Below are 13188 nucleotides of genomic sequence, written 5' to 3'. Positions count from 1 at the left end.
AACCACAACCAATACAACAACTTTATGACTCTAGCATCCAAGGGGGGTCCAGATCTGAAGTTACAACTTCAGATCTAGCCCATAGCTCAACATCCCAACTTGAAGGTCCATAAAAAGCCCTAGAATCAACCAAAGGGAAGAAAAGGAAGTAAGAATGGTACTTTGATACCTTCAAACGATGCTAGCTGAGGCAAAACCCGCTTCCCACTCCTTTCTTGCTTTAATTTCCTTTGCACTCTTAGCTTCCTTCCTCCAAGATCCTCTTTTCCAAGCTTCAAACCCACACCAAGGCACACACACATGAATTAGGGTTTCAAGGGTTCTCAAAGACTGTAAGGGGTCCTAAAGGAGGCTGAGGCTCCTTTAAATAAGGGTGCAAACCCCGAGATTTAGGGTTTCATCTGCCAGCTCCTACTCGCCGAGTCCCAATAGTGGACTCGCCGAGTAGGTCACTAACCACGCGTTCTCACTCCGCTGCTACTCGACGAGTAGGTCGACCAACTCGTCGAGTAGAGCTTTATCCAGAACTTATTAATTACTTAATACCTGAGGATCGGGGTGTTACAATTCTCCCCCGCTTGAATTAGACTTCGTCCTCGAAGTCCACGGAAGAAAACAATGTCGGGTAATGCTCGTGTATTTCTGCTTCCGGCTCCCACATCCACTCGGATCCCCTCCGATGTTCCCACTGCACCTTTACTAAAGGTATTTCCTTATTCCGCAGAATCTTCTTCTTCTTTTCCAAAATGGCTATAGGCCTCTCCACATAGTTCAGGCGCTCATCGACCTGAATGTCGTCCAACGATACCACTGACTCCTGGTCCATGACGCACTTTCGCAATTGCGAAACATGAAATGTGTTGTGGATCCGGCTAAGTTCCTCCGGAAGCTCTAGCCTATAAGCCACCTTGCCAACCCTGGCAACAATCCTAAACGACCCAATGAATTGGGGACCCAATTTTACCCTCTTCCTGAAATGGATCACACCCTTCCAGGACGAGACCTTCAGGAGAACCATGTCACTCACCTGAAATTCCAACTCAGATCGGCGTCGATCGGCATAACTCTTCTGTCGACTCTGAGCGGTCTGCAGCCGCTGTCTAATCTGTTGTATCATCTCAGTAGTTTGCAGAACTACCTCTGTCCGACCCATCACCCTATACCCAACCTCGCCCCAACAGACTGGGGTCCTACACTTCCGCCCATACAACAGCTCGAAAGGCAGGGCGCCAATACTGGAATGATAGCTGTAGTTGTAGGCGAACTCTGCAAGCGGTAGGTGGGAATCCCAACTTCCACCGAAATCAATGACGCACGCCCTCAACATATCTTCGAGGGTCTGAATGGTTCGCTCACTCTGCCCATCCGTCTGCGGATGGAACGCTGTACTGAAATGCAGCCTCGTACCTAGTTCCTCGTGGAACTTCTGCCATAAACGAGAAGTAAATCGGACATCCCGATCATAAACTATGGAAACTGGAACCCCATGGCGAGAGACAATCTCGCGGACGTATAGGTCAGCCAACTTCTCCGCCGACGAACTCTCCCGTATAGCTAGGAAATGGGCACTCTTTGTCAATCGATCCACGATGACCCATATAGCGTCGAATCCCCTTGCCGTTCTTGGCAATTTCTTGATGAAATCCATCGCGATCCCTTCCTATTTCCACATGGGAATCTCCAGAGGCTGCAGCTTACCATGCGGCCTCTGGTGCTCGGCCTCGACCATTCTGCAGGTCAAGCACCTCTCAACGTACCAAGCGATATCTCACTTCATACCAGGCCACCAATAACTCAAAATCAAATCTCGGTACATCTTGGTAGCCCCCAAGTGAATAGAAAAACGAGACTTGTGAGCCTCCTCCATCACTTTCTGTCTAACTCCTCCGGTCATCGGAACCCAAACCCGACCATATCAGGTCAATAGCCCACGGCTATCCTGAACAAACCGAGCGCTTTCGCCCTTAATCCTTTCAAATTTCCAGTTTTCCGATTTCATACCCTCGATCTGAGCATCCCTGACCAAACCCACTAGCGGGGAATCCACCACTATCCTCATACATCTGGCTAAGGTAGAAGACCCTGCTGACTTGCGGCTCAGAGCGTCCGCAACCACATTCGCTTTACCAGGATGGTAAAGGATCTCACAATCATAGTCCTTGACTACATCCAGCCACCTGCGATGCCTCATATTCAAGTTCGGCTGATCCATTATGTGCCTCAAACTCTTGTGATCCTTGTATATGGTACAACGGACCCTGTACAAATAGTGCCTCCAAACCTTGAGAGCGAAGACCACCGCTCCCAGCTCAAGATCGTGCGTGGGGTATCTTGTCTCATGCGGCTTCAACTATCGCGATGCATAAGCTATCACTCGCCCCCTCTGCATGAGGACTGCCCCGAAGCCTATGATGGACACATCACAATATACCACGAAATCCTCCACTCCCTCGGGGAGTATCAACACTGGCGCCTCGCATAACCGCTACCGGAGGGTCTCAAACGCCCTCTGCTGCTCCGGGCCCCACCGGAAATCCACTCCCTTCCTCGTTAGACGAGTGAGGGGTACGACAACCTTGGAGAAATCATGAATGAATCTCCGATAATACCCTGCTAATCCTAGAAAACTCCTAATGTTGAGGGAGATCTCAGAGTCTCCCACTGTATAACCGCCTCCACCTTGGCCGGATCGACCAAAATCCCATCCTGGTTAACGAGATGTCCAAGGAACTGAACCTCTCGCAATCAGAACTCACACTTCGAGAACTTAGCATAAAGCCGTTCTCGTCGCAGCACCTCCAACAGCTCCCTGAGGTGCTCCCCATGCTGCTCTCGGGTCTTGGAATACACAAAGATGTCATCTATAAACACAATAACTGAGCGATCGAGCATCGGTCTGCAGACTCGGTTCATCAGATCCATGAATACTGCCGGCGTGTTGGTGAGTCCAAACGGCATCACCACGAACTCGTAATGACTATAACGATTCCGGAACCAGTCTTCTCTACATCTTCCTCCCTCACCCTGACCTGGTGGTATCCTGATCTCAAATCGATCTTGGAAAACCAAGATGAACCCTACAACTGGTCGAAAAGATCATCTATCCTCGGGAGCAGATAACGGTTCTTCACCGCTAACTTATTCAGCTCCCTATAGTCAATTCACATCCTGTGCGAACCATCCTTCTTCCTGACGAAGAGGATCGGTGCTCCCCAAGGTGAGCTACTCGGTCGAATGAACTGCTTACCCAGCAGTTCCTGCAGCTGAGATGATAGCTCCTGCATCTTTGGCGGTGCCAAACGGTACAGCGCCTTGGTGATTGGGGCCGCACGTGGCACTAGATCAATCCTAAACTCAACCTGCCTCACCGGAGGCACTCCGGGTAACTCCTCCGGAAACACATCAATAAACTCTCTAACCATAGGGACCTCTGAAGCTGAGAGTTGCTCCCTAACCCGCGTATCTACCACATACGCCAAATCACCGGCACAACCGTGCTGAATATACTGTCGAGCCCTGGCCTCCGAACAAAACCCAAATCCCGACCTGGTGCCCTCACCATATACTACCAGTTCTCCCCCACTTGGGGTTCGAACCACTACCCGCTGTCCCTCATAGTCCATCATGGCGCCAAAACGGCTAAGCCAATCCATTCCTACAATCACGCATAAATCCCCCATGGGGATAAGAATCAAATCTATCGGTAAAGACACCCTGAAAATCTCCAACTCGCATCCTCGGTAGACCGAAGAAGCAAAAACCTCGTGCTCGTTAGCGATCAAAACTCACAACGGACACTCAAGATCATCTATCATCACACTGAACCCTCTAGAGAAGGTCTGAGATACGAACGACCGACTCGCCCCGAGTCGAATAATACCAAAGCAGGCACATAATTTACTAAAAACGTACCAGCAACCACATCCGGTGCTGCCTTGGCCTCCTCGGCCGTGAGCTGGAAGGCGTGACCCTGAGCCTTCAGAGGCTCCATCTTGACTAGCCTCCCGTCTCCAATCCTCACAGTAGCTGGCGCGGAGCCCTACGCCGGCTTGGCGGCGAGCTGTGGACAGTTGGTTTTCACATGACCAACCTGATGACAATGGTAACAAATCCTCATATCTGTTGGAGGGGCGGACTGATGGCAGTCCCTGGCATAGTGCCCCTCCTTGCCACATTTGTGGCATTCCCCTCCTGCTCGACAAACCCCTGAATGAGCCTTGCCACACTTTCCACAAGTGCGGCTCTGATGACCCCCAGAGTGTGTATCAGTGGTTTTAGTCCGCTTAGGCGCCGGCTGAGACTGTGCCGGTGCCTGACGCTGCTCCTTCAGTTGCAGCTCTATCTCCAACTCACGCCGCCACGCGGCTTCCTGTAGGTCTAGGAGGGTATCACATCGCTGAGTAGACACAAACTGTTGAATATCCGTCTTGAGCATACTCAGATAACGATTCATCTGAGACTGCTTTGAAGCAAACTCCGAGCAAAACATAGCCCTCTCCGTGAACATACGGTTAATCTCCATCACAGACTCCCCATCCTATCTCATGGTCAAAAACTCATGAGCAAGCCGCTCCCGTTCCACGCGCAAAACGTAGCGGGTGTGAAGCATATCCCGGAACTGCTCCCAGGTAATAGCAGCACTCTAATCACTAGAATACAAACCCGTCATTAGCCTCCACCAGTACTTCGCCCCAAGCCTCAGCAGGTTCAGGGCACACCTGACCTTCTGGTCAGTAGGGCATGAACACGTGAAGAAACATCCCTCCACATCAGATAACCACCTCATAGCCCGAATGACATCCTATGTACCATCAAATGTCGGGGGCTTCGTATTGTCGAAGTCCCGGTACTGGAAAGCCCTGTCGGCTCCTCCTCCTCCAACCCCTACAGCAGTTACAGCCGAAGTGCCTGCAGCGGCAGCAGTCTCTACTAGAGCGGCATACCGCTCATCAAAGTACTCGACCATCGCGGTCTTAATCGACCCAAACATCTCTGGCAGCTGCGCTCGGAACGCAGCAGCAATCTTATCGTGCATGATCTCCTGAATCCGGGCATCCAACTCCTCAGTTCCTATCTAAACCACGGGCTCAGGTGCTACGGGCACTTCCAATCCTCCGTCTCCTGACCCTGATCCTGATCTGGACCCCGAAGCAACACGTCTCGTCACCACCATACTGCAAACACACTCAATGCATCAGACAAATCATATGATGACCGAAAACCAATTACCCTAAATCCCTAGGGGTTGTGACTTCCTTGATACGCGTATGGGTCCTGTGCTTTCAGTAGTACGGGCCCCTACTACCTTCCACACCTACCCATATTTGTCTCAAGTATAACCACAACGCCCTAAGCTGTATTTAACATAATATGCGCTCGACCCTCACTAACATGGGACATCACCTAACTAGTAACTGATCCTGCAGTTTCGCACCACTCACACATCCATGAAACTTCCATCATCCCCTGCAGCGCTAGTGTACACTGGCTGCACATAGTGCTGGACCCCATAGACTTTCGAATTTCCAATCCCACACTAAGGTCGAATCAGACATTCTCAGGCTATAAGATCTTGACTATCCACAGCCGTGGTGCATACACTAATCATCTACAGTTATGATGTCAATTCCATATACGAGAAACCCTAGGCTAATAGGTATCATACAATCAGGCCAATCTATCGTGCGATTTCTGAAAATACCTAGCCTAACACTAGCATGGTGTTCTAACATATCAGAATATCAAATAACTGTATGGTATTTTGGGGCTTACTTACAGGCTCCGGCTGATCGTACCCTTTGCATCCTCCATCCTTTATTTTGAAAATCATAAAAAAAAAACTTATTTTCCGAAAACCTCCTTGGTTTGAGACTGGGCTCACACGAGTGTCTCCAATTCACTCAAACCAAGGCTCTGATACCAACTTGTAGCACCCAAAAATTTACGCCAAATTTAAACTTTTCATACTAACAAAAGAGTCAAATAGTATTTGTTTTTACAAAACATTTCCAATTCGTTTATCATTAGTTTCCCAAAATAGATCATGAGGATGAGGAGCGGTACGGTCACGCCCTTGCCTTCCCTTGCTCTCCTGAAATACCTGAAACAATAAACTGAAAATTGTAAGCCCGAGGGCTTAGTGAGCTACCCTTAAAATACCAACACCATACTGACAGAAACCACGGTGATAACGATCAATCAAACAACATACATACTGGGCCATCGGCCGGACTGGTCCGCCTATTGGGCCTATAGTCTATCTGAATCTATCCTGAGCCTTCGACATGACTCGTCCGCCGCGTGGGCCTACAGTCTCCCCGAGCTGCTCAGAGGGTGTGTTGGCCTTCAACACAAAGCAGGACCGCCTCAACCCAACCAACAAGTAACTAACCATGTACGCATACTATCATATAATGGCATATACACATAGATAACATATCTATCTCATTGACCATCAATCATAGAGTTTCACTCGTAGCTAGAGTATCGACCTACCAGGTCACTAACATACCAATCCTTACGGATCATAAAAGCATAACATACTATCTATCCTTGTTCCGATCTAACAGATCCGAATAATATGTAGCATACCATAACAACCGATCTAACCGATCTACAGTATAACAACCATCCTAAACAGGATGAATTCTAACAAGGCAATAAGATAACACCCATCCGAAACCAGGATGAAATCTAGCATGGCAATAACAAAGCAACCATCCTAAACCAGGATGTAAATGATAGAGGGTCAGCCTTGGTGTCGTAGACCCTATCGATATAGTGAGGATAAATCACCTCACAGATGTCGATTGAAATGCAAACTCCAACTATCGAATCACTTGACACGGGCACCGCCACCTATAACCATGGCACAATATACTCATAAGTTCTTACTCTTATGAGACACCCCATAACCTCTTAGTAATTCCTGATCAAGGTCAGAGTCCTCAGTCAAGGTCAACAGTCTATGTTGACCTTAAGTCGCCGAGTCCGTGGAGCACATTCCCAACTCACCAAGTCATCGAAGTGACTCGTCGAGTCCCTTCGAATCCCGATCAATCCTTAAGGGCCACTCGTCGAGTTTCCTCCTTGTAACTCGACGGGTAGACACGCATGTGTAGCATCCCAAAATTCAAGGCCAAAAATTTCATTTTTAATTAGGTTATTACATAAAACCAAAGTGTGAATAATCAAAATATAATATTACGAAACCATATCAGATTATAATCCCAAGGATCTCTTGTGCGGAAAACATAGTGTGATGCGCTACGATCAAGCCGGCTCCTTTCCTTTGCAAACAAAGCACCTAAAACCAAAACTGTACACCGTAAGAACGAAGCTTAGTGAGTTCCCCCATCATACCACATACCATGTAATGCCATCGGTATCTTTCAACCGGTAACTGCCATCGGTATCTTTCAACCGGTATCCGCCATCGGTATCTTTCAACCGGTAATCGGGGACTATTTCACCCCCACCACCATCACATAATAATATATCATAAACATATTGGTCACATACTAATATCATAGCATACTGATCACATACTAACATCATAACATATCGATCACATACTAACATCATAACATAATGATCACATACCAACATATCGTAAACAAACATATAAGCCTTGCATGGGTTCTGTATACCCCTTCGGTATCTTTCAACCGGTATCCACCATTGGTATCTTTCACCCGGTAACCGCTATCGGTATCTTTCAACCGGTAACCGGGGACTATTTCACCCCTACCACTATCATATAATAACATGTCATAAACATATTGGTTCCATGATAACATAACATAAACATACTGAATCACATAATGACATATCATAACCATACTGGTCACTTAATAAAATATCATACATGGGTTCTGTCTACCCCTTCGGTATCTTTCAACCGGTAACCGGGGACTATTTCACCCCCACCACTATCATATAATAACATGTCATAAACATATTGGTTCCATGATAACATAACAGAAACATACTGAATCACATAAAGACATATCATAACCATACTGGTCACTTAATAAAATATCATACATGGGTTATGTCTGCCCCTTCGGTATCTTTCAATTTGTAACTGCCTTCGGTATCTTTCAATCGGTAACTATGGGCTATATCACCCCTACCGCTACTAACACATATGTCATAGCATCCTAGCACATAAAGCATATCAGATAACAACACACCAGATAATTATCACAAAGACAATCATCTAACAAATAACTCCTACTAGTGGGTCGGCATTGTGGCCGTAGACCCACTCCTATTGGAAGGTAACTCACCTCACACTGCTGAATTCCTATAGACTCAACCGCACACTGCTAAAGTCCCACAGACTCGACCCCAGCTGCTGGATGACAGATTCCCGATCTGTCAATATTAAAACATCACCCACTTAATAATTGGGTCCCAACACACAACCGATAGTACATTCTTTGGATAATTACTACATTACCCCCAAGCTTGGCTCATTCAAGCCCAAGGCCTAATCCATAGGCCCAAGGTCAATTAGGAATCAAGCCCAACACATGGCCCAATTTTCCAAATTGCGCCCAGGCCTATACATGGTCTTATTCTAAGGCCCAACATCATATAATCATTAAGGCCTAAACTATGGCCCATCTATGGCCGAATTTTCCAAATTGGTCCCAAACCCCTTACATGGGCCTTACCCTAGGCCCATTAAGTACTCTAGTCTATTTGCTTGACTTTGGATGGCCCATTAACAACGTAATCATCAAGGCCCAATAGAAGGCCCAACAATACACCCATGTGAAATTAGGGTTTCACATAAGATGACGACTAGGGTTAAGTGTTTCTCAGTTAACCCATTAAGGACTTAATTCATTAAGTTCATCATTCTTCTAAATAAGTCATATAGTGTGATTGGGCTTAATCACACAATTCCATTATTCCAATGGCCCACAAGTGGGTCTCAATAAGTCGAAGCCCATAAATCCAATATTAGGGTTTTCTAAACCCAAATTAGGGTTTCCAACCCATCTTAGCCCAATAGGCCCATTAGTTAAGTCCTTGGATCCATTAGGGTCCATTAAGCCCATTAGACACATGTTTGGGATTTTATGCCTATTAAGCCTCATTGGGCCCATTAGGGTTTTAGTCCCTTGACCAAACATCCCCAAACTAGCAATCCCAACATAACTAAGCACACCGCCACCCGACACGGCGGCCGGTGGCGGCAGCCACCACCCTAAGGTGGTCGTTTTCAATTTCTTTCCATTATTCGAATTATTTACATTTTACAGTGAACTCACGAAATAAACATACACTATACTAATTAAACACACACTAAAATACACCCACCCACGGTGGTTCATGGTGGCAGTCACCAACCTATAGTGGTGGCTGTGGTGGTTTCTTCGGATCTTCGGCGGCCTCATCCCATCACAGTACACGGAGACACGCATCTCAAGCCTGAAAAATAAATCCAATACCCACTGAGGTGGGTGGCGAAGGCAGCAACACAAGAAAGCAAGCAGTGACGGTCGACGGCAGCTGCTCCATTATCGGCGGCAACCACCATGGCCGACCGCCATGGTGGTGTTTCGTGACTCCTCTTCGACAGAAACCACACACACTCGCGACCTCAACATGAACCCTAAACCATAGCGGTGGCTGATAGTGAAAAAATGGCGTTAGCAGTAGCCTCACGATGGAACAGTCGCATGGCAGCGTCCACAAAGACAAAACGCCTCATCAACAGCTCGGCCGGTTCTCCCATGACTGAAACGTCGGTCCTTGGGGTTTTCCCTGGTTACACACGACGCCCGACGACGGGCTAGAAGAAGCTAAGGCGGCTGAGAAGAAAGAGAAGGAGAAGGGCGGCGGTTTCTGGTGGTCGGTGTCGTCGGTGGTTGACGATGGTGTTCCATCTTCGACACTGTGTCAACGCCGGTGGTTGGTGCTCGAACTCATCAAGGTGGCAACAGCCAATAATAGGGATACAAGGTCGGCAACATCATGGGGTGGCGGCTAGGGAAGGGGAGGTATAAGGGTGGCGGCCGATGTTTTGTGTAGGGTTAGGGTTGTTGACGGGCAATCAACAGTTAAATACCCCGCTCCATGCAAACATATAGAGAAAATGACAGAACTAGTCCCTCTTATTCGAATCTCTTCAAACAAAGTCCAATAATTACCATCTAAACCCTGTCCCTTCAATTCCTCTACAAATTAAGTCGAAATTTTACTAAACAGCTCATTTCTCAACAAATCCTTTTCAAAATCAATCCATAATTTATCTTTTTAACCCCCAATTCTCATTTATGAAATTTTCAGCCTTTCGAGACCATCCTTTAATATGTAATTATTTTTTTTAGGCTTGAATTTGTTCATTAATTTGTTTATTTATTTAATAAATAAACAGGGTGTTACAACTCTCCCCCACTTAAATTAGATTTCGTCCTCGAAATCATTTCTTACCATTCCTTACTCGCCCAACCACTCTAGTAGTTGGGTCACCAACTTGGGCACACCCTAGCCCTCCTGGGGTAGCCATGACCAATCCTCGTAAAGCCCTAAAATCCGAAGGTGAACGAATTCCCCGTAACAAGATCTCGTCTACTCCGTCTGAAGTCTGATGTCTCGAGATGATCTGTATCCCTAACAGACCACTCATACTGAATCATTATCGCTGAATCCAGTCTGTTTATCCCACAACCGACTACTTAACTTCCGATCACTTGTGGTTCCCAGTATAAAACAGGGTCACAATCCCAAATATCCTTGCATATCACTTATACTTGGCTAAGACTTTAGATAATCCCACCGTGAGTGACTTGTCACTCCCCAATAAACCATCTATTCCATGTATACTTGCAACCTAAGACACAAGTACTAATACTGCCCGGACAATGAAACTGCCCGAACACTGAAATGCCTGAAGCAGTATGTTGCCACATGGTTGATTTCCAAAATCTAACGAGACCTACTTGGTCTCAATGCGTTCACCAACTATCTGAAATACCGGGTTCCAGCCTAGCTACGGAGCCAGAGGACTCCCACTTAGTCGCCTGACACGACTTCTAAACGAAATCCTTCTCTAGAACTAGTTGAAACTAGTTATCAAGCCACTGTGGCTCTAACAACCTCTTGATCTAACTGATCGGGTCCACGCGTCACATCCTGTCATCATCCAATCCGAGACTAAAAGTGATTGCTACCTAACAAATGGTAGCCTTACATCACAAATGCCCTTAAGCAGTCCATTACTTCCCTGATCTCATAACTGTAGTGACGTTCCTAAAGTCTTATCACTAGCTCAACCAGAGCTAATCCATCTGGGTAATACCGAAATCCAATATGTGGATTTCCATATCCTTACTGTTGCACCCGAACTGGTGGGTACTACTGTTCCTTCCGTGTTCTAACAACACGCTCATGCCATCTACCAACCTAGTGAATGCTACAGCTACACCCATAGACTTACAACACTCTATCACTATCTAGCTGATGGTGAATGCTACGGCTATACCTGCAGTCTTACAACACTTCTCATGTTAACTAACCACTGGTGAATGCTACGGCTACCCCCGCAGTCTTACAACACCTCCCATACTAACTGATCGCTAGTGAATGCTACGGCTACCCATGTAGTCTTACAGCACTTTCCATACCACCTGATCGCTAGTGAATGCTACGGCTACCCCCGTAGTCTTACAACACTTTCCAAACCGGGTCAAACACGCACTCGATCTAACCCTCAAATAAAATTGAGTCCTAACCAGAACTCTAACTTAGTTCCCGAAATCTGCTATCATGTGACCCCACTGTATCAATACCGCACCCATGCCCGTGATCGAAGCGTCACGGTAAACCATGAAATCATCCACACCCTTTGGCAGGGTGAGAATCAATGCATCGCACAACCGCTGTCTGAGAGCGTCGAAGGCTGCCTGTTGCCCAGGCCCCCAGGGAAGGGTCGTCGAATTCTTGGTCAGTCAGGTCAAAGGACCCACAATCTCGGAGAAGTCCCATAAAAACTTCTGGTTATAACCCGCTAGACCTAGGAAACTCCGAATCTCGGTTGGAGACCTCGGAATCTCCCACTACATCACTTCCTCTATCTTAGCCGGATCAACAAGAATGCCCTTCTGGTTGACAAGGTGCCCAAGAGATTGCACCTCGCACAACCAGAACTCACAGTTGGATAACTTTATAAAAAGTCTCTCCCCCACTTAGATTCGACTTAGTCTTCACATTACATGAGAATTGAAGGATTCCCAATCCTCCTCGCTTTCTAATATCCCATTGATGACAACCTGTGCCTACCCATGCTAGCGTTTAATCACCGATTAAACCTTGAGATCTCCCATCCTCAGAAACCTCGATGAGTACTCTTGAAATCCAATCCCCTTCAGCTGACATGACCAACCCCGCTACCCTATAGCAGCCTAAACCCTTGGAGTGACAAACTCCCTTGTGTACCTTCTCGTACGCGCTGCACTGACTCTGGCCCTGCTGGCCTTTCACCCGATGATCAGAAGTCATGGATCTCTTCCCGGGACCCTCTACTATATGCACCTGGCACGCACCTCTTTCTAGGGTGCTCCCAAATCGATCCCGCATCTGCAACTCTTGGAAATCATATCCTTCAGGTTCTGATACCCTACCACGCTCACTAGCTCATTTTCCAATGGCTAAGCAGCAACACTAGAACATCCTTTGTCCCCATACTGGGTCACAAACTCTTCCCTGAAGCTTCTTAGATTTTTCGAGTATGGATCCTATGCTTTCAGTAGTACGGGCCCAATACTACCTTCCACACCTATCCATACTTTCCTCAGCAATCCTCCCGAATCCTCCAAGTCACTTGCTCAACTGGTACACCCAAGTCTCACTGAACCTCACTACTAACCCACTGAGCATATCCTAGGCTTTCCTAGGTTCCGTACTCATCCAGTCCTCAGCTGCTAAAGAACTTCCCATAATGTCAACTAGCTACCTCATGAATATAGCCACTCGCGACTTAGCATATTCACTTAGTAGCTAGCTCACATTACTAAGAGTCCCTCAAAGCACCAAGCAACCAACATTCAGACAATGGAAAATCTCACCAACATATTCCAATCAAATTAGTCTATCCTCTTGTTACGGATCTATACTAGCATGCGATTATGAGTCTCACACAATCAGGCATAACCTAAACAAGCTATCATATCA

The sequence above is a fragment of the Lactuca sativa genome, chromosome 9 (assembly GCF_002870075.4).
Source record: "Lactuca sativa cultivar Salinas chromosome 9, Lsat_Salinas_v11, whole genome shotgun sequence".
Taxonomy (NCBI): Eukaryota; Viridiplantae; Streptophyta; class Magnoliopsida; order Asterales; family Asteraceae; genus Lactuca; species Lactuca sativa.
Note: the sequence above shows the minus strand (reverse complement) of the source record.